General features: G+C 40.9%; 1 long non-coding RNA gene across 10 annotated transcripts in view; it reads right to left on the reverse strand.

The window, feature by feature from the left end:
- LOC147373740 (uncharacterized) overlaps nucleotides 1–27,471 on the reverse strand; it is a 137,282-nt gene that overhangs the window by 65,455 nt on the left and 44,356 nt on the right. For 6 of the 10 annotated variants that reach the window (XR_015162029.1, XR_015162019.1, XR_015162026.1 and 3 more), the window contains exon 3: nucleotides 11,655–11,824. This is a non-coding gene — a long non-coding RNA (uncharacterized LOC147373740). Of the gene's footprint in view, nucleotides 1–3,150; nucleotides 5,704–9,615; nucleotides 9,792–11,654; nucleotides 11,825–27,471 lie in introns of those variants that run through there. The other 4 variants (XR_015162022.1, XR_015162023.1, XR_015162021.1 and 1 more) reach the window with 4 other exon arrangements.

A 27,471-nucleotide genomic window follows, 5' to 3' on the forward strand; every position in this document is an offset into this window, starting at 1 on the left:
CGGTTGTATTAAGTCCACAAGAAAATTTTTAAAAATTCGGTTCAGTTCAGTCCCTCAGTCGTGTCAGATTCTTTGTGACCCCATGGACTGCAGCATGCCAGGCCTCCCTGTCCATCACCAACTCCCACAGTTTACTCAAACTCATGTTCACTGAGTCAGTGATGCCATCCAACCATCTCATCCTCTGTTATCCCCTTCTCCCACCTTCAATCTTTCCCAGCATCAGGGTCTTTTCAAATGAGTCAGTTCTTTGCATCAGGTGGCCAAAGTATTGGAGTTTCAGCTTCAACATCAGTCCTTCCAATGAATATTCAGGACTGATTTCCTTTAGGATGGACTGGTTGGATCTCCTTGCAGTCCAAGGGACTCTCAAGAGTCTTCCCCAACACCACAGTTCAAAAGCATCAATTCTTCGGCGCTCTGCTTTCTTTATTGTCCAACTCTCACATCCATACAGGACTACTGGAAAAATCATAGCTTGGACTAGACAAACCTTTGTTGGCAAAGTAATGTCTATGATTTTTAATATCACTGTTCTGAACAGAATTAGTTATGAGGTCGCCCATGTCAGTCAGGGACTAGTGAGTCTTCAAGCCTCTGGAACTCTCTTGCTTTTTCAACAATGCAACGAGTGTTGGCAATTTGATTTCTGGTTCCTCTGCCTTTTCTAAAACCAGCTTGAACATCTGTAAGTTCACTGTTCACATACTGTTGAAGTCTGGCTTGGAGAATTTTGAGCATTACTTTACCAGCATGTGAGATGAGTGAAATTTGAATGCAGTTTGAGCATTATTTGGCATTGTATTTCTTTGGGCAATTTAAAAAATTACTAATTTTAAAAATTACTCTTGGCCTAATAACAATTACTGCTCACCTAAAGCATATAACTTGGAGAGTCCAAAGGAATATGGCCCCTAAAGGCCTCTTTCATATGGATTGTTTTCTATAAATGTTGGTGAACCCTGGAGTTCACCTTTAGACAATCTCTCATCTTTTCCATTTATGCCCTGTCCCTTATCAGATTATCCAGTCTTATGGTTTAAATGGTTATAGAGCTTGTTCAAGGTCATATTACCTAGGAAATGGTCAAGTATTCAACAGGAGTCCATTTGTTGTCAAAGGCTGTGTTTTTAACCACTATTCCTGAAAGATGACTATTTTGGGGTCTCACATCAATTCAAAATAGTCACCCTCTTGGGCTGTCCTTGGCTATTCTGCTCTGATGGGCTCTTTTGTCCTTTCCAACCCAACAAACAGAAAATCCATTTGAGCTTCAGCTCCAGAGAGGCAGTCTCCCACTTTTTCCTACATGCCAGCCTCTGTACACTGGGCTCCTGGGCAGGCTTATGCAGCACTGAGGCTGCCAGTCCTTATCCACCAGCAGGGGAGGGCTAGCGAGCTCTGTTGAAAAGTGTAGAAGTGCCATCTTGTCCCCAGGGTGTGCAAGTGCTCAGGGCCAAAACAGGGCCCTGGTGGACACTGACCAAGGGCCAGGAATAGATAATTTTCACAGGGGCTTTTGGGGAGGAGGCTCCACACTTATTTTGAAACAACCTTTGGTAATATCTGTGGTTAAACCCAAGTATCATGGTGAAGGGTGCCAGTCACCCACAATATGTGTTACTTTTTAGAGCTGGTGAGATCTGTTGTTTGACACCTTCTGGTATTGAGAATGAGTCATGACTGAGGACAGGAAGCAGTGCAGGAGCGCCAAGTGTGCATCTCCTCTCTGTTGACACTTACAACACCCAAGGAGCCGGTGTTTAATGAGAGCCTACTATATGACTGGAAAAGGTCAGTTTTCATTCCAATCCCAAAGAAAGGAAATGCCAAGAATGCTCAAACTACCACACAATTGCACTCATCTCACACGCTAGTAAAGTAATACTCAAAATTCTCCAAGCCAGGCTTCAGCAATACATGAACCGTGAACTTCCAGATGCTCAAGCTGGTTTTAGAAAAGGCAGAGGAAGCAGAGACCAAATTGCCAACATCTGCTGGATTATTGAAAAAGCAAGAGAGTTCCAGAAAAACATCTATTTCTGCTTTATTGACTATGCCAAAGCCTTTGACTGTGTGGATCACAATAAACTGTGGAAAATTCTGAAAGAGATGGGAATACCAGGCCACCTGACCTGCCTCTTGAGAAATCTGTATGCAGGTCAGGAAGCAACAGTTAGAACTGGACATGGAACAACAGACTTGTTCCAAATAGGAAAAGGAGTACGTCAGGGCTGTATATTGTCACCCTGCTTATTTAACTTATATGCAGAGTACATCATGAGAAATGCTGGGCTGGAAGAAGCATAAGCTGGAATCAAGATTGCCAGGAGGAATCTCAATAACCTCAGATATGCAGATGACACCACCCTTATGGCAGAAAGTGAAGAACTAAAACCCTCTTGTTGAAAGTGACAGTGGAGAGTGAAAAAGTTGGCTTAAAACTCAACATTCAGAAAATGAAGATCATGGCATCTGGTCCCATCACTTCATGGGAAATAGATGGGGAAACAGTGGAAACAGTGTCAGACTTTATTTTTTGGGGCTCCAAAATCACTGCAGATGGTGACTGCAGCCATGAAATTAAAAGACACTTACTCCTTGGAAGAAAGTTATGACCAACCCAGATAGCATATTGAAAAGCAGAGACATAACTTTGCCAACAAAGGTCCGTCTAGTCAAGGCTATGGTTTTCCCAGTGGTCATGTATGGATGTGAGAGTTGGACCGTGAAGAAAGCTGAGCACCGAAGAACTGATGTTTTTGAACTGTGGTGTTGGAGAAGACTCTTGAGAGTCCCTTGGACTGCAAGGAGATCCAACCAGTCCATTCTGAAGGAGATCAGCCCTGGGATTTCTTTGGAAGGAATGATGCTAAAGCTGAAGCTCCAGTACTTTGGCCACCTCATGCAAAGAGTTGACTCATTGGAAAAGACTCTGATGCTGGGAGGGATTGGGGGCAGGAGGAGAAGGGGAGACAACAGAGGATGAGATGGCTGGATGGCATCACTGACTCGATGGATGTGAGTCTGAGTGAACTCCAGGAGTTGGTGATGGACAGGGAGGCCTGGCGTGCTGCGATTCATGGGGTCGCAAAGAGTCGGACACAACTGAGTGACTGAACTGAACTGACCTATATGACAGGCATTTTATCCACGCATTTCATCTCTACAGCCCTGTAGAGTAATGATGTAAGTAGTGATATCCTTGCTTTAAAAATGGTAAAGCTGAGACTCTGAGAGCTTGCAAGTGGTGAGGCCTAGCTTCAAATCGAGTCTGCCTATACCCTAAGCTCATGAACTTTGTCACACAAATGTGCCTAACGGGAAGACAAGCACCCTTTAACTAAGGAAACTTTCTATCTCAGGAAAATAACATGTTTCTAACCAGTTATGTCCATAGTACTAGCCAAGTTACCAAAACAACAACAAAACAACTTCCTATCTGGATGGACTTTATTTATACTGGGGAGTGCTGAACTCGGAGCAGATGAATGGCCTAAGTTGTGGCATCTGGGAGGAGGGGGATGGGGGTGGAAGGATGGCTTACAGAGGTGGCACCCCCACTGTGGTGGGAAAAAAAAAAACAAAAAACCTTTACCACCCTAGAAAGCGGCTCCTAATATCTTTCCCTGCCTCCAAGAGGTATTCCTTTATGTTGTTTAAAAGGTTTATGACTGCAAGTGTCTCTGCAAATTTCTCATGTTAAACTTACCTGGGGGAGGGATTGATCAATCTGGGTTCCTCAAGGCTGTGATGCTGGGAAGACTTAAATCAGGTACAGGAATGGGGCATGCAGCTTGAGCAGTTCTAAAGCAATCATCAAAGTTGATCTTTCCCTAATTTATAAATTTTTCTGTTGATAGCTCTGCCATCAGTTCACTGAGTCACATCTGCACCTCAGTTAACACTACATATCAGGACCTCCATCTGTGCAATGGGGATAACGTAAGACTCTCCAGATGGAAGAATCCTCCAGCAGCAATCTGGTTTAGCCCCTGCTCCAGGGACTGCACAAATTCTCCCCACAAAGTGAAGGAGGAATTCCACTCTTTAAGGTATTTCTCAGCTCTCCTATAAGCACTTGCCAAGGTCTAACCATTCCACAGAGAAATTCTCCCTTATATCTGATTTCAAATTCTCCAGGGAAATTTCAGCTCATTTTTTTTTTCTCTATCAAGACAGAAAATCCTTCTCACAAGAGATTTAAGTATATTCAATAACATTCAATAACATTACAAAATCAGGAAAGACAAGTTTGTAAAAGATATAATCTTCCCAGCCCTCCTTCCTTGTCATTTTTCTGCATCCTCTTCCAATGTTTATCCACATGTATAAATATTTGAAATTATTATTTGCTAACACAGGCACCTGGTGGCTCAGACAGTAAAGAATCTGTCTGCAATGCAAGAGGTGCGGGTTTGATTCCTGGGTTTTGAAGACCCCCTGGAGAAGGAAATGGCAACCCACTCCAGTATTCTTGCCTGGAGAATTTCATGGCCAAAGGAGTCTGGCAGGCTACAGTCCACGGGGCAGCAAAGAATTGGACACAACTGAGCAACTAACACTTTCACTTTTCAACACAGGCACCACTTTGTAGATTCCCTGTCTCACTGAAATACTTTTTCATACACAAGCTTATTTTCTTCTCTTTCAGGTAAATCCTCGGTAATGTACTGTCCTTCCTGCACAGTTTATTCCAAGTCCTCATCCATAGTCTGGAAAAGATATAAAGAGTTCTTTGTTTGAGGGGTGTGTGTCTCTCCAGTAAGTAGATGGGACTCATTGAGCCAGTTTATCTTATCTTGCCATATCTTCCTTGCACCCAAGAACATTCAAGTATAACATGGATGGTTGAGGTTACATCAAAGTTTTCTCATTTTCAGATTAGGGTTCCTGTCCCTTGCCTCTTAATCAACCTTGATATGGATACATAATTCATCTGCTTAGTTTTCAGGATACCTTGACCATGAACCCTAATGGTTGCTTCATGCTGTCCTGGGAAGGGAACAAAAAAACCACAGGGCTAAGCATGAAACCAGATGTCCTGCCCAGACACTCACATCAGTTTTTGGTATCTGCAAACTGAGCTCTATCTTGACATTACAGGTCTGCTAAGCTCTGGTTTGCTGGGGAGAGGGTTCTGTCTGACAGTGGGGTCCCCATTAGTTATCAGAGTATGAATGGACACTCTTTCTACTTCAAGTTCTTACAGTTAAACATCACACAGCCCATAGCCATTGAACAAGATTGTTCTCAGTATAACTCACTGGCTGCTGAATTGGAAAAAAGACCTCCATTATGCTTTCAGTTACAGTTAAATAAGAGGGAAATATGAGGCCCTCCCTGAGCATACCCTGGGAAATAATTTTTTTTAACACAGACAGTAATATTTGAGCACCAGCCCTTAGAAATAGCAACAAGAAAAGAATGCATATCTATAGGAAAATAAATGCCAATCCAGAATAAAAAGTTGATTTCAGTTATGAGCATAAGACTAAAGATGAGAAACACCAAAGATCATAATATTGAGCCCCACCTGACTCCCAGACTTTCTTCCACCTGACACTTGGGAAAAAAGTGAGTCTCTCAACTTGGTACAGTTCTTATTGGCAATCCAATTTCTGAGTGTCACTGTGCGCCCTTCTACAAGCATCAAGACACGATGACTTCTGGCAGGAGGCCCCAGGAGAGTTGTCAGACATCCTGATAAATAGGAACAAACCCTATTTCACTGTTTGGCCACACATTTGATGTCAATCTTCCACAATTTTCTGATGTCCACACCGACTTTTCCCCATAGCCTGGCGTAGAGCCAACACAATGAGTGCGCCTCTGCCCCTTCTGTCTAAGTCCTGCTCCTCTCAGAATAAGGGACTGGGAGTCTTCTTCGCAATGGTGTGCAGCTCCTAATAGCTGACTATTAAATTTTCAAGAATTCTGCGAGCAGGCTGCTACCATCTTGGTAGCTGGAAATCAACCATGAGAAGGTGATTTACGCCCAGAGGCTGGCAGGTACGACAAATCAGTACCAGTTTTTAAACACTCACCCGCACATCACAGCTTATTACTGAATCCTTGGGATTTGACAGACATTCAGAAAGGGTTTGCGCTTGAGCTATTTCAAGTTTTAATTCTCTCCAGAAAAGACCAGCAAAGATAGAAACAGAGAGCCCTAAAATGTCCAGATTAGAAGGGATGCTAGAGGTCACCCAGTGAAAATACTGTGGCCAAGAGAGGTGACAGGAATGTCTTACTGCCCGTTCCAGACAAACAGGACGAGACCCAGACCTCCCATCTCCAGGTCACCGTTCTCTGCAACATTCCACACAGATTCCAAAAAGACAAGCAAAAGACAGTCATTGCTCCCCCAGCCCCTATACTGCTGAGGAGATAAGGTCCCTGTCTCTTCTACAAGTTGACCTAACACAAGTATCCTCCGGCCACCATGCTGGGGGCCTCGGAAGAATGTCAGAATTCCTGCCTGTGAGGGCCCTAAATCTCCACCACCCTGAGGACTTGGGGAGCTGGGTAGGCAATGAACTGTGACTCCCATTTTGTGGCTTGTGGAAGAGGAAGTACAGCAACTTTTCCAAGTCTATAAGAAAGCCAAGGCAAAATTGGAAACTTCTGACCTTCTGGATTTACTTAGCCTGGAAAATAATTGAAAGCAGCTCAAAGAATAACAGTGAAGTGTTAACGAGCTAATTAGCACTTGTGTGTTGTTTGGTAATAGTTCATATGGGACCAAAGTACTTGCCTTTGGTACTTAGAAGTTTGTTCTCCACACTTAATTAAATAGGGTGCTAACTATTCAAAGGGAAAAGTTAGGTGTTAGATTATATGGGTGACTTCACAAAAAGATTACAGAATATTTTATAAGAAAAGTACATTTGAGTCACTCCAGTCTGAAATGGAATTGATACTCTAGTTCCTCTGCTTGAAGTAAATGTAACCACAGGTCCTAAGTTACTATAAACATACATCACCAGCCATAAGGTGAAAGACATTTTCAATATATCCCCAGCACCTAGTAGGGTTTAATCCACCTCGTTGATGCTAACTGTGTGACTTGGATCTATTTCAGGGAAAGGAAAGCATAGTTGTTCTTTGAGGACTCTGACTGGATCACTGGTTCCATTAAGTTCAGCGTTCAGTGAGTGCCTCCTATCTCCAAGAAACAGCCAGCTTCTCAAACTGTAAGCTACGTGTGAGTTCCCTGGGGATCTCCCTGCGAAAACGCAGATTCAGACAGGCTTCCAGGTGATCCTGATGCTACAGGTCCAAGGACCAAACTTCAAGTAGCAAAGAGCTGACAACAGAAATAAAATGATCAACGAAGTCTTTGCACCTTAGGATTATAGACAAGCACACTGAATTTTCAATACAATGTTGGTGCTGCAATAGACACACCAAATGCCCAGACACTGGGTCATCAAGAAGAGACACCTAACAGCTAGGGAGGGAGGGATTCCAAGGAAGACTCCTGGAGAGGAAAAGGGGGAACAAACCAGGGATGGCTTTGTATCTCTGGCTACAGTGTTTAGCATTTGTCTGATAAATAGCAAGGAGACCCTGAGGGTTATTGCACTGTGGAAGACATACGGCTTCAGCTGTGTTTAGAAAATCACTCTGGAGCTGCTGATGGAGGTTGCAGGAGAGATCCTTGATTTTTTCAAGTCCTATTGATTCTGCATCCAAATTATATTTCAATTCCATCCACTTCTTTTCATCACCTTTCCATTCCCTTAGGCCAGCCATCATTTCTTACCTGGAATAATGCAACCACTACTAACTACTTCTAATTATGTACCTATAACCTATTTCCAAGCAGCAACTAGAGTAATCTGCTTTGAAAGCAAATCAGATCAGGTTACTCTCCTGATGAAAATCCTCTAATGGCTCCCCCTAAGTCCCTAAACCCATTCCATGACCTATAAAGGCAATCCTTACAGGTCCTACCTATAGGACTACAATCCTACCTCATCCTAAACTGTTCTTGCCTTCACCTGACATCTTCCAGCCACACCAAACATGGACCTGCCTCAGAGCCCTTCTACTCTGCTCTCCCAGCCCAGAACCCTCATTCTTTAGATATTCCAGAGACAGACTCTCTCTCATTATTTGGTTCTCTGCTCAGATGTTACCCACTCAGACAAGACTACTCTGAATACCCACATTTAATTCACCATCAGTTAGCTTATATTCTATTTTCTTGTCTTTGGAGCACTTACTATTTGAATTATTATATTTAATGTAGATTTATTTAATGTGGGTTTAATTATAGAGTAACGTGTATCATACTGACACACGCTCTATGCTGTTTACCAGTAACTGCCCAGCCACAATAGTGCATATGCCAGGTGTTCTATAAATACATGGATTTGTTGGAAGTAAGATGGGTGCCAAAGGGACCTATTAAAAAGCTTTTGGAATCATCCAGGCAAGAGTAAAGGAAGTCAAAAGTAAGGTATTGGTAATAGATATGAAGAGATAAAAAGCTGAAAAATATTTAGGAAGCAGGATGAATAGAACTTGCTGATTGAAGGGAGATGTAACATATGAATAAAGGAAAACAAAGATGACTTGATGATTTCTATCTTACGAATCTAGTGAGTGGCAGTGCCATTAAATGAGGTAGAGAATCCTGGAGCTAGAAAATGATGAGTTCAGTTATGATGAGTTTGAGGTTCTTCTGGAACATCTAGATGGAGATGAATATATGGGTCTGGAACTTCGGAGAGATGTCCATGCTGCAGATATAAATCAGGGATTTATCAGCATCCAGATAGTGGTTAGACTGCTCAGAGAGAATATATATATAAGAAGAAGATGAATGCACAACAGATAAAATCTTAGATTACACCAACAGTTAGATGGTGGTGAAGAAAGTGGAGCCCACAAAGGAATAGTCAAATAGAGATGATGAGAACCAGGACATTTTTCTTTGAGAACATAAAAGTTTCCAGGAAGCAGTAGTGATTGATTAACAGTGTTAGATTTAGCAGAGAGGTCAAGGAAGATGATGAATGGAAAGTACCCACTGGATTTGTCAATTAGGTACTCGAAGGCTCCTAACATTCAATAGAATGTGTGGGTAGAAGTCAAATTGCAGTGTAATGAAGATCGAATTGGAGAGGAGATCATTAAAGAAATAAGTCTTTCAAGAAGTTTGAAAGAGACCAGAAGGAGAAAGAACAGCAGCTAAAGAGGTCACAGGAAAGTTTTGCTTGAGCATGTTTTTAATAATGGGAAAGACTTGAACACATTATGTTTATGTGCTATGGGTAAAAATTCAGAAAAGACAGGAAGCTTGAATATAGGAGAAGTGAGCTAAGTGATGGAGCAAGAGCCTAGAGAAGGAAGGGGAGGGTTAGAGGGGAGGATCTAGGACACAGGTGGGAGCATTGACCTCTGATAGAAAGAGGGACATTTTGTTCTCTGACTGAAGAGAGGTGAAAAGGTGGAGAGGACTCAAGAAAGGAAAGGGGGAGCCAGATAAGTAAATGAGATTAAGAAAATATCATGGCCTCAACTTTTACAGTAAAATAGGAAATAGACATTAGATGGTTTAACACAAGCAGCACCATAAGAAAGTAGAAGCCTAGAAGTCATGCCTCGGCAACCTGTGCGTAATTTACTGGAGCCAGGGAGACCCAGGAGGAGGTCATTTTAAACCAGCATAAACAGCAGCAAATTAAACCAAGAAGACTGACAATGCTGTGTGGGTGGCAGAGTGCAGCTCCACAACACACCATCCCATCGGGGCATGCACTCCCTGATATCACGGAGACCTGAAATTTATATAAGACACAAAATGAGTGTTGTTTTTATGTCCTGTGTTGTCACTCTTAAGTGAAGGAAGACCCTTACTTATTCAAATATCTTGGAGTGAGAATATGTGTAGAAAACAATGAACACATCAAACCTGAGACTACTAACCTTAGAAAGTTCTGCTTACAAAGTTGGCCTCTGGGAACTAGACACTCAAATGGTTCCCTAAATGATAAGGCTGGTTTATAGTGCCTGGACTATTTGTGCAAACAATGTGGTTTATGCTGAACACCTGCTTTCCTTCTGGGAGCCTGGAAGTTTCTTAAATTGAAGCATTGCTTATTAACAGTGTTGGGTTAGCCTGGAATTATGTATGTGCTATGCAGTCCGTGCCTATGTGCCCAGCACCAGAGAAAAACCTTGGGCATTGAGTCTCTGGTGGAATTCCCTAGGCAGGGATCACACATATATTGCTGCATTTCACTGATGGGGGAAGAATGAGCATTTTGTGACCCCTTCTACACAGGGATTCCTGTAGATGGATTCCTCTAGACTCTTCATCTTTTCCCCTTATGATTAGGTGTGTACCCTTATTATATCACTGTAATAAATCTTAGCAATGAGTACATTCATATGCCAAGTCTCATGAGAGCTTCTAACATATACGTGAACATGGGAGACTTGGGGACCCCTGCCATATGGTCTATGCTATGCTATGCTAAGTCATTTCAGTCGTGTCTGACTCTCTGCGACCCCATAGACGGCAGCCCGCCAGGTTCCCCTGTCCCTGGGATTCTCCAGGCAAGAACACTGGAGTGGGTTGCCATTTCCTTCTCCAATGCATGAAAGTGAAAAGTGAAAGTGAAGTCGCTCAGTCGTGTCTGATTCCTAGCAACCCCATGGACTGCAGCCTACCAGGCTCCTCCGTCCATGGGATTTTCCAGGCAAGAGTACTGGAGTGGGGTGCCATTGCCTTCTCCGAGGCTGCTCCTATTTTGGTGTTACCTCGCATTTACTCTACTACCAAATGCAACCCAGTGGCAATCCATCCCATTCCACTGAAAAAGCACATTTCTAACAAACCACACACATGAGTTGTAGGAGTCAGGTCAGTCCCAGCAGGGTTTTCCAACCATCTGCAACATGTACATTCATGTATGATTCAAAATGTATTTCAAGAAGTTTCTTCAGAAAACCAGATGGCCCTTACTGAATATCAGTTTCGTTACCTAAAAGCTACAGTGTAACTTCCATGATGGGTTCAAACCCTAGAGCAGGAGTCAGTAAGCTTGTAGACCAAATTCAACCCAATGCTGGTTCTTATAAATAAAGTTTTATTGGAACACAGGGGTTTGTTTCCATAGTGTCAATGGCTGCTTTGGCATGACAGCTGCAGGGCAAAGTACTTTCAAAAGAGACTCAATTGCCCAGAAAGTGTAACTTATTTACTACCAAATTGTTTACAAAAAATCCTTGCGGACTCCTGCCTTAGATGAATAAAGTTCTGCAGGATAAGACACAGAAGAGGATGGAAGTTAGGGGAAATTTCCCATTTATGTGTTTGCCTCAGCCTGGATTGTGAGCCTTATTCCTAAATTTTCTGGATTATATGTCTCACAGAATATAACCTTAAACAAAAGAGGAAGTCACAAAACATTGGGAGAAGATTTTTGCTTTGCCTGAGAAAGAAGTCTTGGTCAAACAGTAGAAACAGCCATATTCAGGTGTATTCATTCAGTAAATGTCAACAGAGCAGCAACAGCATATGAGGCTCTGAGCTGAGACTCTGTCAAGGCGGAGATAAACCAGACCCAACCCCTGTCCTACAGGGGCTCCCTGTGCAGGTTGTGAACCCTTCAAGGGCAGCACCCATGCCTACTCACCTTGTATTTCTGATGCAGAATTCTCAGCGCGCCCACGCTGAGTAGGTCCACAGTAGCTGGGTGCTGCTCCACTGACGGAATGGGGAGACAAAGGCAGCAGGGGCTCCAGTGTCTGGTCTTGACTCAGGTCCAAAGAGTTATTCAAAACTCACGTGTGCACCAAACAGTATCTGTAGATGGAATACGATATCTTATACACTGTTTGTAAACAATGTAACTGACAAGGGCCTAATTTCCAAAATACACAAACAGCTCATGCAACACGACGACAACAAAAACAAAGAACCCAACCGATAAACGGGCAGAAGACCTAAACAGACGTTTCTTCAAAAAAGAATAGATGAAGAGATGCTCAGTATCACTCATTATTAGAGAAATGCAAATCAAAACTATAAGGTACCACCCCATGCCAGTCAGAATGGCCATCATTAAAAAGTGTACAAATAACAAACGCTGGAGAGGGTGTGGAGAAAAGGGAACCCTCCTATACTGTTGGTGGGAATGAAAGTTGGTGCAGCCATGTGGAAAAAATATGTGGAAAAAAGTTTTCCTCAGAAAACTAAAAATAGAATTACCACATGATCCAGTAATACCACTCCTGGGCTATTACCCAGACGAAACTATAATTCAGAAAGTCACACGCACCCCATGTGCACAGCAGCAATATTCACAAAAGACAAGACATGCAAATAACTGAAATGTCCGTTTACAGAAGAATGAGGGAAGAATGTCCATTGACTTCTTAGATACACCCATCGTTTAAAAATGGACATTTAATTTCCAAGTACATGGGATTTTGTTTAAAGTATCTTTAATATTTATTTCTCATTTGATCCTAATTTCTCATTTAAATGCTTTCTTCTCTGTGATCACGCTCTGTCTTTTCAGTCTAACTTTATCAAGGCATTCAGTGGCTAAGTCAAAGATCTCTCTTGGTAAATGTCACATCGCACTTGAAAACACGTGGGTTACTTTCAAATATTTTTTGATATTTGAAAATGATAGTGAAGAAGAGAACAGGCTCTGTATGATTTCAACACCTTCAAATCATGGAATTTTTGTACCTTGCTATATGTCCCTAGGTATGTTAAAGGGTCTCCTAGTTTAGGCTATAGGAACTTGAATAGAACTTGTATCTTACTGCTGTGTGAAAATTCTATAAATCTTAATTATGTTGAATTGGTTCATAGTGTTTTTCAGGTCTACTATATCCTTCTACCTCTCTGTGTATTCATTCTATTAATTTTTGAGAATCGGATACCGAAACTCCAACTAAAAATCTACTAAAAAATAATTATAATATAGTGGAACTATATGTAACCTTGTTCTGTATTTTCCAAGTCTCTTATAATTATGTTATCATACTTTCATAATTTAAAAAAGTAAAAATTAAAATAAAAAAAGAATGTCCAATGTCAGATGAATGGATAAAGAATATGCAGGATATACAATGGAATCCTACTCAGCCATAAAGAGGAATGAAATAATGTCATTTGCAGCAACATGGATAGACCTAGAGATTATCATACTAAGTAAAGTAAGTTAGAAAGAGAAAAATAAATGCCATATGGTATCACTTATATGTGAATCTAAAAGAAGACACAAATGAACCTATCTATGAAACAGAAACAGACACAGGGAACAGACTGGTGGTTGCCAAAGGGAAGGGGGTTGCCAAGGTCCTACTACATAGCACAGAGAACTATATTCAATATGCTGTGATAAACAATAATGGAAAAATAATTTAAAAAATATATATATGTATAACTGAACATCACTTTACTATGTAGCAGTAATTAAAACAATTATAAATCAACAATTAAAACAATTATAAATCAACCATAGTTCAATTAAAAAACAAAGCTATTATGGACATTTGTGTACAAGTCTTTGGGTGGACATATGCTTTCATCACACTTGAATAAATATCTAGGAGTAAAAAGAACTATTGCTATTGCTAAGTCACTTCAGTCGTGTCTGACTCTGTGCGACCCCATAGACGGCAGCCCACCAGGTCCCCCCGTCCCTGGGATTCTCCAGGCAAGAACACTCGAGTGTGCTGCCATTTCCTTCTCCAATGCATGAAAGCGAAATGTGAAAGTGAAGTTGCTCAGTCAATGTCCGACTTAGTGACCTCATGGACTGCAGCCTACCAGGCTGCTCCATCCATGGGATCTTCCAGGCAAGAGTACTGGAGTGGGGTGCCATTGCCTTCTCCCAAAAAGAACTATATGGCTATGTATTTTGGTAGATGTGTTTAACTTTTTAAGAAACTGCTAAACTGTTTTCCAAACTGGCTATACTATTTTCCATTGCCTCCAGCAATGTATGAGTTTTAACTGTTCCATATCTCACCAACATCAGGCATATTCAGCCTTTTTAATTTTAACCATGCTAGAGGGTATATAAGGGAATCTCCTTGTGATTTGAATTTGCATTCCCATAGTAACTAAATATGTTGTCTTTTCTTGTGCTTGTTTGCATCCATACATCTTCTTTCATGAAGAGTCTACTTAAACTTTTTGTCTATTTTAAAATTGGGTCACTTGCCTCTTCATTATTGATTTGTAAAATATATATACTCTTCATATAAGTTTTGCAAATACCTCCCTATATATGATGAGCCTTTTTATTTTCACAAAGGTCTTTTGAAAAATAAACATATCGTGGGCTTCTCTGGTGGCTCAGATGATAAAGAATCTGTCTGCAATGCAGGAGACCCAGGTTCGATCCTTGGGTTGGGAAGATCCTCTGGAGAAGGGAATTCAAGAATCCAGAATTCTTGCCTGAAGAATTCCATGGACAGACAGTCCGTGGGATCGCAAAGAGTCAGACACTACTGAGCAACTAACACTTTGACTTTTCACTTAAATATGTCCAATTCATTGATTTCTTTACGTGTGTCCTATTAAGAAATCTTTGCCAAACTCAAAGTCACTAAGATTTTCACATATGTTTTCTTCTGGAAATGTTATCATTTCATTTCTTATATTAGGGTTTATGATGACTGTCAAGTTACTTTTTACAGGCTGTGTCAGGTAGGGGTTAAGGTGCTTTTTGATTGTTTGGTTTGGTTTTCTGCATATGGGTATCCAATTTTTCTAGCACTATTTGTTGGAAAGATTACTCTTTCCCAATTGAATTGTCTTGGCACCTTTGCTGAAAATCAATTGACCATATGGTATTGACATATGTGTGGGTCTATTTCTGTATTCTTGATTCTGTTGCATTGGTCTGCTTGTCTATTTTACGCCAATTCCATACAGTATTACGATACTTGAAAGTCTGAAATCAGGTAAGTCCTCCAGCTTTGTTCTTCTTTATGAAAGTTGTTTTGACTACTCCATATTCTTTGACTTTCCTTATGATTGTTAGAATTGCCTTGTCACTTTCTACCCAAAAAAAAAGCCTGCTGGGATTTTAATTAGGTTTGCTTTGGATTTCTAAATCAATTTTGGGAGAGTCAACATCTTAACTATATTGGTCCTTCTAATTCATAAACATGACATCTCTCTTATATGACATCTCTGTTTTAATTAGAGTTTTCAGTGTATAGGCCTTTCACATCTTCTGTCAAATTTGCTCTTAAATATTTTATACTTTTGATGCTATTATTAATGACATTAAAAAATTTTTCAATATCCAACTGCTGGTATATAGAAATACAATTACCCTTTTTATCAGTCTTCTGACCTGCAAATACAAGATATTGGTTCTAGTAGCTTTTTTTTTTTTTTTTTTTTAGATTCTTGGGTTTTCCTACATAAAAGATCACATTTCCTGGGAGTAAATACTATTTTACTTCTTTATCTAATCAGTCTGCCTTTTATTTCTTTTACTTTCCTTACGGCACCAACTAGGACCTCTGCTGCTGCTGCTAAGTTGCTTCAGTCGTGTCCGACTCTGTGCGACCCCATAGACGGCAGCCCACCAGGCTTCCCTGTCCCTGGGATTCTCCAGGCAAGAACACTGGAGTGGGTTGCCATTTCCTTCTCCAATGCATGAAAGTGAAAAGTGAAAGTGAAGTCGCTCAGTTGTGTCCGGCTCTAGCGACCCCATGGACTGCAGCCTACTGGGCTCCTCCGTCCATGGGATTTTCCAGGCAAGAGTACTGGAGTGGGGTGCCATTGCCTTCTCCAACTAGGACCTCTAGTAGGTTATTAAACAGAAATGGTGAGAGCAGACAGACATCAGCCTGGTTCCTTATCTTAAGAAGAAAGCATTTGGTCTTTTATCAATTAAGTATAGGCTTTTTAGTAGAGGAATATACAGGTTTTTATTAGGTAGTAGAAGTTCCTTTCTATTCCTGGCTTGCTAAGAGCTTTCATGATGAGGAATATTGATTTCATGCATCTGTTGTTTTACCCTTATGTATTCTCAATTTCCATTAGTAAATCACCATAAAAATTTATTAGGAAGAATTTCTGCTACTTGCAAAATATATTTAATTTTCAGTATTGTTGGTACTATTTATAGGATTGGGGATAGCAGAAATGTCAAGTGGGAATTTTAACTGTAACGACATCCATATGTTTGATTTTATGTGATTTTACGTGACGTATTGTCTGGTTTATTTGAGTCATAAGCACTTCATGCGTGCATGCTCAGTCACTAAGTCATGTCCTATTCTTTGCGAATCCATGGACTGTAGCCTGCCAGGTTCTTCTGTCCATGGGATTTCCCAGACAAGAATACTGGAGTGGATTGCCATTTCCTTCTCCAGGGGATCTTCCTGACCCAGGGATTGAACCCAGGTCTCCTGCATTGGCAGGCAGATTCTTTACCACTGAGCCATCAGGAAAGCCCCATGAGCACTTTAGAAAGCTTAATTCTGGTAAATAATGTATAAATTTCAATTTCAAGTCTTGAAAGAAATCTCTAACAAGAAAGAAGTAGGAAAAGAACACAATTGTTTATATGGAGCTTGAAATATTGCCCATAAAACAACACTGACTTCTAAGTTTCTGGACTGTGAGAGTCCCAAGTGCATATCAAGTACTGTTTTCTCTCATTTCTTGCTAGTTTATAGAAAATTTAATTCTCAAAGCTGTACTATACCTACAGACTCACCTGAGTAAGACTGACTCAGGTTTGCATAAGATCCAAAGAACCTTGAATACCTTATATAAACCTTTCAGATTAGGTTTCTTTGGAAGAGAGAGCTTGTCTGGGGTCAAAAGTAAAAATAACTTAACCCTCAAAAAATTTAAATTTATTCCATCACTTAAACAGCACTTCTAGATTTGGCAAGATGCCTCCTTATCTTGCTAGAGACTAAGTCCACAGAGATGAAATAAAAATGATTCATACTCATAAACATTTGGGAGTCTACAGAGTTGCCACCACAACAAATAAATGAAATGTCCATTTCCCACAGCTGGGTTGTTATGTGAATGTGGTGAATAAATAATCCTTGCCCCTGGCAGTCACTTCTTTTCCCTCTTCTAGTTAAGACCAGCCCTGTTCAAGGCTCAGCCTTGCACTTGCCTAGAGTAAATGATGTAAATCCCTGGGAATCTTCCCTACTCCAAAAATGTACACCACCCACAGGCTTATCTCCAGGATTGCACTCATGGAGAGCTTTTGACAGTTTGGGCTGGAAAAGCCAGGAAGGAGAATGGATCAGATTACTCATGTGGGCTGGAACCTCCTTGAAAGCTCCTCCTTCTCGCAGTCCCTTGCACCTCTGGGCTCTCTGATTCAAAGAACAACCATCTTCTCACTGGGGAAAAAAAAAATCTTCCTATACATTTCACCCAAGGGTCCTAGCCCTGCCTCTTGGCAATATGTTATTGAACTAGTCTATCTTTCACAGGAGCAGGCAGCAGTTCTCAGGCCTTGTCGAATCTCTTTTTACTCTTCATTGATCCAAATGTATCCCATTATGTCTAGTGTTTCTTACAGCAAGGAATCTAAGACCATATGTAACAACTCTAAGGGAAGTCTGATCCCAAAGGAGTCAGACTGGGATTTACACCTCTTCCAATTTTACACTGTGTTCCTATTAATGCAGCCTTCTTAAAGCAATCACATCATACTAATTCTTTTTACGATTAGTACGGAATAGCCCAGTGAAATGTATCATTCCATTAAGAAGCGGGTCTTTAAAAATGCAAATGCCTCTGGAAGAGCTTACAAATAACACCATAGAAAGAAACCTAGTTGCGAATTGATTTCTCAGATCTACCTCCTCTGTGGCAAGTAGAACAATTGGGTACCGAGAGAGACAGAGAAGTTACTCAGTTTGAGGGAAGAAGAGGTAAATTTTGTGAGAAGCGAGGAAACCAGGCCTATTGGGGTACCACGGAGTACAGCACAAGGGGGAGGGGGGATGGTCACAAACAGAGGAGAGGGGATCATGTCAAGGACCGAGTCCATCTTTTCTGGGTTTAGACTTGCCAGAACAGCAAGCCACGCACCACCACCCCCACCCCCAACCTCCCAGTTAATTCTGTAAGAGCAGAAACTCACTTGCTCAGTCAGCCTGCTCACGTGGAGAAGGGTTGTTCCCATTGTTCAGCAATTTCAAGTTTCACACCCTCTCCCGACAGGTTCTGACCCAATCCCCTTTTCCCTTTGAGCCTTTTTTAACTTATTTCTTCCTTTCTCCTAATTAATATTGTCATAAATAACTGCATGGCTCCTTAGCCACGGAATTAATGAAGGGAGGATGGGGACAAACCAGACAAACCACCCATGCAAGCTGAATAAGAGCTGTCAGGTGGCAGCCAGGGTGTTATGCAAACAGAGGGCATCACTGCAGTCAAGCTGCTGGGTTCACATGCATGCACCGACACCCGGAAAGATGAGGTAAGGGCAACGGGATGACTGTGCTGAGGTCTGGAGTGTAGCCACTGAAGGACCAGGGGAGGAGAGGAAGAAAAGTATTAATAACATACCTTGAGCATCCCAGGCACAAGCTGGGTGCTTGACATACATTTAACACTCACACTAATCTTGCAAAGTGTGTAGTATAAGGCCCATGTTACAAGTGAACTCACAGAGGTTAAGCTCACAGACCTTGTCCAAGGCTACACAGCTAATGGATGGACAAATAAGACTTGAGCAACGTCAAAGACCATCACATTTCCACCTTCTTACACAGCCCCCTGGGACTCAAAAGACTCGCATCTGAAGCCACTAGTTCCATTTGATTCTTGGTTGTCCAACTCTAAAGCCACATGCTAGAAATCACAGACACGACTATGTAGTTCAATATTGCTGAGAAAGAAAGAAGGTAACGTGAAGACAAAGCTCCAGTTCTGCTTTAAGCCTGAAAGGCAGAATCACAAATGACTGCAGGGCCTCAAGTAACAGTCTGCACCGACAAGCTAAGCACCACCAATGGGTGAGCAGAGCGAGGGGACCAACAGTTACATGTCGTGTCCAGGCTCACGTGCCCTACATGGACCACATCAGTAACATCATCTCGCACTTCAAAGGCAGTGATGTTAACTAAACACACGTACACACAGACATCACATCCACAAACAGTACTTCACTATCACTTTGTTTTTCAACTGGCCTCTCATTTCGGTACATAAAGATGCCACTTTGCCACTTCTGCTTGGGAGGGTGGAGCTTGGAGTTGGTGGTGATGTGGGAAGAGACACACAAAGAGCTGGAGTGAGCTGTGGTTGGAGAGACGCCTTGACGAACAGACTGGTAGGTGAAGAAAGGGGAAGGAATGGCTGAGAGCCATCCCCCTGGATGATCTGGAAAATACAGGTCCATAATGAACCTTGACTGTTCAGTCGCTATGAAGGCATAACTAGTTGATTCCAAACACTTGTGCCCATAAGAGAAAAAAAGAGCAATGTAGTCAGGCCACTGACCCTTACTAATTTCTAGGGCAAAATGAAATGGCACATCTGTTTCCTTGTGATTCTTTCTTACTAGAACACATGAAGGATCTTTTTTAAAAACTAGTATACATATATATTTTAAAACATTCATTTATTTGGCTGAGTCAGGTCTTAGCTGTGTCACATGGGATCTTTGGTTGTGGTGCACAGATCTTAGTTGGAATCCCAGTTGCTCCATGGCATGAGGGATTTTAGTTCCCTGACCAGGGATCAAACTCATATCCCCTGCATTGGAAGGTGGATTCTTAACCACTGGGCCACTACGGAAGTCCCCACAAGAAGGATCTTAAACAGTATGTCCATACTCTGAGCTCACCTCACAGTAGATAAAATATATGAAACAAACAAAAAAACCTGCAAGTCATAGTTGGACTCAAAAATAAGCATCTCCGTGGAGCAGTTCAGGCAAAACGATCAGGACTAAAGAAAGGATACAGGCTACTGAGCCACAAAGCAGGCAGGGGCAGTAAATGGTTTGGTCACTCTGAAGGAAGGTGTGTCAGCTTGTCTAGGCTCCATAACAAAGTACCAGAGACTGGGCAGCTTGAACAACAGAAGGCCACATTGTTCTAGAGGCTGGAAGTCCCACATCAAAATCCAATAGGGGTTCAGTTGCTGCTGAGAATTCTCTTCCTGCCTTGAATTCAGCCACCTTCTCACGTGTCCTCACAGGGCCCCTCCTCTGTGCAAGCAGAGAGAGGGAAAGAGACGGGGCGTTTCCTCTTATAAGGGCTCCACCTCTAGGACCTCACTTAACCTGCTACTTGGAGGGCACATCTCCAAGAAAGCCACACTGGGGGCTACACTTCAACATAGGACTTTGGCGAGGGGCACAAACGTTCAGGCCATAGCAGAAGGGGCTGGCCTCACATTCACTGTTGGAACCAGGACTGGGGAAGGGACCTGGGGACGGAAGAGATGAGGGTTTACTGCCTGTGAAAAGAAGCCGAGAAACAATGTCATCGACCTGCTGCCTGAGACAAAGCCAGAACCTCATGACTGGGAATTAAGCTGTTTTATCTGTATAATCTCCAACATTTCTATGGAGCAGGAACCCCAAAATACCATCATAAGACTTGATTCTGGATAGGAACCTGATAGATCAGATGGAAGCATCAGCAATAATCATAAAACTAGATGAGAAGGCAGCACGAAAATAAACAAACATGAATCTTCCTTGAAAATGACCCTACAGATACCTTTAGTGAATATTGGTATTTGTTACCACCATTGCGGCTTTCAACTTCTGGAGGTGGCTGATACAGCTTATTACTTCTTAGGCTTCTTTTTAAAACGGGCGTTTCAGTGCTAGAAACTCTCCTTAAAGCAAGGCTTTAGCTGCATCCACAAGTTTTGATCTGCCATACTTTCATTAAGACCCAGTTCAAAGTGTTTTTAAATTTTTACTCTGATTTTTTTGTATGCATGAATTATTCGGGAGAGTGTTCTTGATTTCCAAATATAAAGGATTTTAAGTCCTTTTTTGCTATTGTTTTTGTAGTTGATTTTTAGCTTAATTACATTGGTCAGGAAAGCATGCTGTATGTAATCTCAAGACTCCTATATGTTCTGAGACTTCTTTCAAGGCCCAAAATATAGTTTTTAAAAAATTACAGCTCTTATGTTTTAAAACTTAAAATGTACTCTTAAACCATGCATAGATTACACATAGAATTATCAATGAAACAGTAAAATATTTTGACCTGAACTGCAATGAAAATCATTCATATTAAAAGCTCTGGGTACAGTTTAGGTTGTCCTTAGAGGGCAATTTAGAGCTTTAAATAAATTAATTAGTCAAAATTTAAAATTAACAAGATTTAAAAGTTAAAAAAAATAAAAAAAATTTAAGAAAATAAAAATTAAAAATTGAAAATAAAAACCCTTAAAGTCATAAAGTCCATTTAGTCAGGAATTGCACAATGATTCCATTATCACATCTGTCATTCAATACTGACTGTAGGTTCTAGCTAATGCAAGAAGGCATCCTTAAAAGATATTCTTGAAAGAAACAAAAAGAATAAGAACTGGAAAGGAAGAAAAAAACTATCTTTGTTTACAGATTTTAAGATTGTTAAGAAAATAAAATAGAATCTATGTATGCTGCTAAGTCGCTTCAGTCATGTCCGACTCTGTACGACCCCATAGATGGTAGCCCACCAGGCTCCACTGTCCCTGGGATTCTCCAGGCAAGAACGCTGGAGTGGGTTGCCATTTCCTTTTCCAATGCATGAAAGTGAAACGTGAAAGTGAAGTCGCTCAGTCGTGTCCGACTCTTAGTGACCCCATGGACTGCAGCTTACCAGGCTCCTCTGTCCATGGATTCTCCAGGCAAGAACACTGGAGTGGGTTGCCATATACTCAATGAAATTTAGTGAGAAAATTCAATTTAATATTGGACACAAGATCAATGGCTTTCCGATAGATACACCAGTAACAAATTAGAAAATATTCATCTGAAATACGATTTCATGCAAGCAGTCATAAAAATGGTAAGATCCTTAGAGGGAAGACATATAACAAAATATACATGAAATGCTCTAGGAAAAAAATCATGATGTATAGTCGGCAAACAAAATCCCTAATTACAGAGATATATTAACCATGCCTATTAATGGACTCAGTATCTTAAAGGTGTCAATTCGATGCAACACAGTTCAATCAAAGTCAAATAGGCTTTTTCACAGAATTAGAGAAGTTCTTTCTAAAATTCACAAGAAAATACAATGGGCCAGTATAGTTAGGATTGATTTGAAAAAAACAGTAGGAAAGATTTACTCTATCAGATATCAGACTTATAAAATTATAGTAATTAAAACAGTGAGATATGAGCTAGACCAACAGAACAAGTAGAAGTACAGACACAGACCTGACACGTGATAGGCCTGGCTCTTCCGATCCACGGGGATAAAATGGACTAACCAGTAGGAATTGGGACAACTAGTCGTCTAAAGTCACTTTTGTGACTATTCACAAAAGTCAACTTCAGATGGATTTAAAGACCTACCTGTGAAAAACAAACCATTAAAACTTTCAGAAGAAAATATAACATCATGGCTTGAGGACTTGGAGGGAAACAAGACAAAATAAATCATGAAGAAAAACATTCACAGATTTTACATTAGAATGCAATGAACTTGTTCAAATAAAAACAAAATACAGTGAAAAGATAGACTATACCTTGGAAAAACATCTGCAATATGAGTAACAAGTATACACAATATACAAAGAGTTTCTAAGCATCAATAAGTAATAGAAAACAGACTTTCAGAACTTGGAATAAGCTAAAACAACAGAATAATCTATAGTAGTTAAAATGAATCCATTAGAGCTCCATCTGTCAACATAGATAAATCTCAAAAGCAATGTTGGATGAACAAAGCAAATTGCCATGTGATACTCACAGCATATAATTTATATAAAGTTTTTAAATAGGTAAAATAACAGCATATATTATTTATGGTTATACACCTATAATTATGGTTTAGAAACAAGCATTAGATGTATAAATACCAGTGAAGATAGTGGCTACCACTGATGAGAGAGAAGGGTTAGGAAGGGTTATCTACACGGACTATTTCTTATGTTTTCCGTATTTTATTTCTTAAAGATAATTTCCTATTTATCTAAAATTACATATATATTCTATTTATCTGTACATAAAGAGAAGGCAATGGCAACCCACTCCAGTACTCTTGCTTGGAAAATCCCATGGACGGAGGAGCCTGGTAGGCTGCAGTCCATGGGGTCGCTAAGAGTCGGACACGACTGAGCGACTTCCCTTTCACTTTTCACTTTCATGCATTGGAGAAGGAAATGGCAACCCACTCCAGGGTTCTTGCCTGGAGAATCCCAGGGACGGGGGAGCCTGGTGGGCTGCCGTCTATGGGGTCACACAGAGTCGGACACGACTGAAGTGACTTAGCATAGCATAGCACAAACAGATATTGGAAAGGAAGTTGACCCAAATTGATAGTGGATTTGGGGTGAGTTTTGAATCTTCTTTATAGCTGCTTGTTCTCCTTGAAATTTCTTCAGGAGTAAAATTGTACACAAAGTATGAATCATATTGCCATATTTTGAGTAATCTCTCAAAAGCTTATCAATACATGGGAAGACGTGGTACCTACCCTGGTTGCTCAAATTCTATTATTGGTAATGTAAACTGGTGCAACTTTTCTGGGGAGCAATCTAGTAATATGTATAATATTTGAAAACGTAAAAACCCTTTGACCTATTCATTTCATTTCTGGAATTTGTCATAAGGAAATAAATAAAGAAATAAGTACAAACAGATGCATATACAATAATGTTTGTTGCAGGATATCTATAAAAGCCAAAATAGTAACTTTTAGTCCCTAGATAATAAATTCAGAATTGACAGCTGAAAACTTTCAATTTAGTTCCACAAGTTGTGGTACATCTATGTAGGGAACACCATGCTGCCATTACACACGAATCTTTGACTTGACATTTATTGACTTTGGAAAATGCCTATAACACGTTAGTAAGTGCAAAATGTTACAGAGCAGCCAATATGATGTTGTATTTATTAAATTTCTTCAGGTTGTAAGCAAGAGGAGCTGATTCTAGCAGCATAAGCTGAGAGACAGAAAAAGGAAGGGAAGGGGAAGTGATGGGAGGAGGGGTGATGAGGGAGAAGGGAATTTACTGGAAATATGCAGGGCTATTTCATGGATAAAGAACGAATAAGACAAGTGAAAACAAAGAAAGGTCAGAAACCCACATAGTTTAGGAGACCTAAGCAGAAAAAAAATTCCAAATTTTTAAAGTTGGTCTAGATTGGCTGAGATGCCTGTATAAAAACCACTCAGCTTTGGTTCATCAAATAACATAAACATGTTATTTTAGGTTTATATGAGACTCACTCAACACTGATTATTGGGATGTTCCCAGCATAAGAAAAATTATCATACACATATGCAAGCATGTACCCAAGTGGTGTCTATTACCAGTATGATTCCATTTTTATAATATGTGTGGGTATGGTATGTGTATGTCTCTTGGCAACAGAATAAGAAATGATATTTGTTTTCTTTATACCTCTCTTTGTCTTTTTTTTTTCAAGAACATGGGTTATTTTTTACAATATAAAAAAAGCAATTTTCCTTTGAGTGGAAAAACTGTTACTTCAGAATTTGCTAACCTATTTTATGAGGACTTGGACAGACATGACAGCCAGAGGGTGCAAAGCTTTCATCAAATACTCTTAAGAAAGGAAAGGAACCACCAGTTTCTTTCCTATCCTTGCCTTTCTGCTGTCTGCCCACCTTGGCTTCCCTGTCACTCACCCAAATACAAGTCCTTAATACAAAACAAAGAGGAGGCGATTATCTTGTAGGGTATAAGGTAAAAGTAAGGACAATAGACTCAAACCATCCAAATAGAAGGAAACAGTTCTCAACTGTCAGTTCTGAAACCATCATCTGGCAATTTGATTCTTTTCAAAATCTGGAGCCTTTGAGTCTATGTCTTTCCCTGCTACTGATTCACAGAATATAGTTTTTAGCTGCTGTTTTCTCTCCCTTTCCTTTATACACACATTGCAGGAGGAAAAAATCCAGATATTCTTTTAAAATCTTTTAAGCACCTCTTGTGTACCCTGGTCCCATCACTTCATGGGAAATAGATGGGGAAACAGTGGAAACAGTGTCAGACTCTATTTTTGGGGGCTCCAAAATCACTACAGATGGTGATTGCAGCCATGAAATTAAAAGACGCTTACTCCTTGGAAGGAAAGTTATGACCAACCCAGATAGCATATTGAAAAGCAGAGACATTACTTTGCCAACAAAGGTCCGTCTGGTCAAGGCTATGGTTTTTCCAGTGGTCATGTATGGATGTGAGAGTTGGACTGTGAAGGAAGCTGAGTGCCAAAGAATTGATGCTTTTGAACTGTGGTGTTGGAGAAGACTCTTGAGAGTCCCTTGGACTGCAAGGAGATCCAACCAGTCCATCCTAAAGGAGATCAGCCCTGGGATTTCTTTGGAAGGAATGATGCTAAAGCTGAAACTGCAATACTTTGGCCACCTCATGCGAAGAGTTGACTCATTGGAAAAGACTCTGATGCTGGGAGGGATTGGGGGTAGGAGGAGAAGGGGATGACAGAGGATGAGATGGCTGGATGGCATCACCAACTCGATGGACATGAGTTTGAGTGAATTCCGGCAGTTGGTGATGGACAGGGAGGCCTGGTGTGCTGTGATTCATGCGGTCGCAAAGAGTTGGACATGACTGAGTGACTGAACTGAACTGAACTGTGTACCCTGCTCTGCCTGTTCTGGAAATATTCACATACATCCCACGAATGAATATTCATTTGACAAACATTGACCATCAACTCTGTTAAGACAGACCAGCTCAGACTTTGGCATCAAAATGTCCTGGGCTTGAATTCTGGTTTTGCTTTTACTACTGGTATGTCTGAAAGAAATCACGTGACTGCTAAAAGCTTTTGTTTTGCAATCTATAAAAAGGTTATTGAGTGGAGCAACTGAGAAGGCAGATGGGTAGAACAGCCTTAAACTCATACACACACAAATTGTTATTCTACCTTACCCTCCAGATCATTAGCAAATTAAGGGAAGGAATTACAGCTTCTTCATCTTTGTATCCTCAAGCCTAGCACAGGGCATGGAGATGATGATGGGAATACGGGGAGGAGTATAGAAATAAGAACCACCATTTGTTGAGCTGCAGCAGCCACTATTCAAAACATATACTCTCATCACATCTTTTTACTTGTCTACATTCCCAACTGTACCTTAGCCATGTTTAAACAATTCTCTATCTTTTGTGTCTAGAAGGATGCTAGGTACATAGTAAGAGGTCCATCATTATTTGTAGTTAATACATGCAGTCGGCCAGGCACGAAAGTGAAAGCATTAGTCCCTGAGTCACATCCAACTCTTTGTGATCCCCATGGACTGTAGCCCGCCAGGCTCCTCTGTCCTTGGAATTCTCTAGGCAAGAATACTGGAGTCAGTAGCCAATTTCCTTCCACAGGGGATCTTCCTGACCCAGGGACTGAACCTGGGTCTCCTGCACTGCAGCAAGTTCTTTACCATCTAAGCCACCAGGAAACCCTACATACACTCTTATATTTAATCAGCATCCCCTACTCTTGTATCAAAGGTACTGTTCTTAACAGAGACAAAAGGTGGTTAAGAAGTTGGATGTTGATGCTGAACCACTGGAGAAACTGAGGCACAAAGCTATTGATTGGCTCATATTTGGCCACCCTCAAGTCAATGAGACAATGTCATTCAGTGTACTCATATCCATTCCCTATCCAGTTTAACCACTGTACAATTGTGCTTATTTCACATGCTAGCAAGGTAATGCTCAAAATCCTTCCCTGATAGCTCAGTTGGTAAAGAATCCGCCTGCAATACAAGCGATCTTCCTGGGCTGGGAAGATCCGCTAGAGAAGGGATAGGCAACCCACTCCAGTATTCTTGGGCTTCCCTCGTGGCTCAGCTGGTAAAGAATCTGCCTGCAATGCCGGAGACATGCATTCAATCCCTGGGTTGGGAAGATCCCCTGGAGAAGGGAATGGCTACCCACTCTAGTATTCTGGCCTGGAGAATTCCATGGACTATATAGTCCATGGGGTTGCAAAGAGTCGGACACGACTGAGTGATTTTTACTTTCAGGCTTCAACAATACGTGAACCAAGAACTTCCAGGTGTACAAGATGGGCTTAGAAAAAGCAGAGGAACCAGAGACCAAATTGCTAACATTCATTGGATCATAGAGAAAGCAATGAAATTCCAGAAAAACATCTACTTCTGCTTCATTGACTATGCTAAAGCTTTTGACTATGTGGATCACAATAAACTGTGGAAAATTCTTAAAGAGATGGGAATACCAGACCACCTCATCTGCTTCCTGAGAAACCTGTATGCAGGTCAAGAAGCAATAGTTTAGAA

This window comes from Bos grunniens, chromosome 4 (assembly GCF_055505025.1).
Source record: "Bos grunniens cultivar Pamir isolate PY7600 chromosome 4, Bosgru_T2T1.0, whole genome shotgun sequence".
In the NCBI taxonomy this organism is placed as follows: domain Eukaryota; kingdom Metazoa; phylum Chordata; class Mammalia; order Artiodactyla; family Bovidae; genus Bos; species Bos grunniens.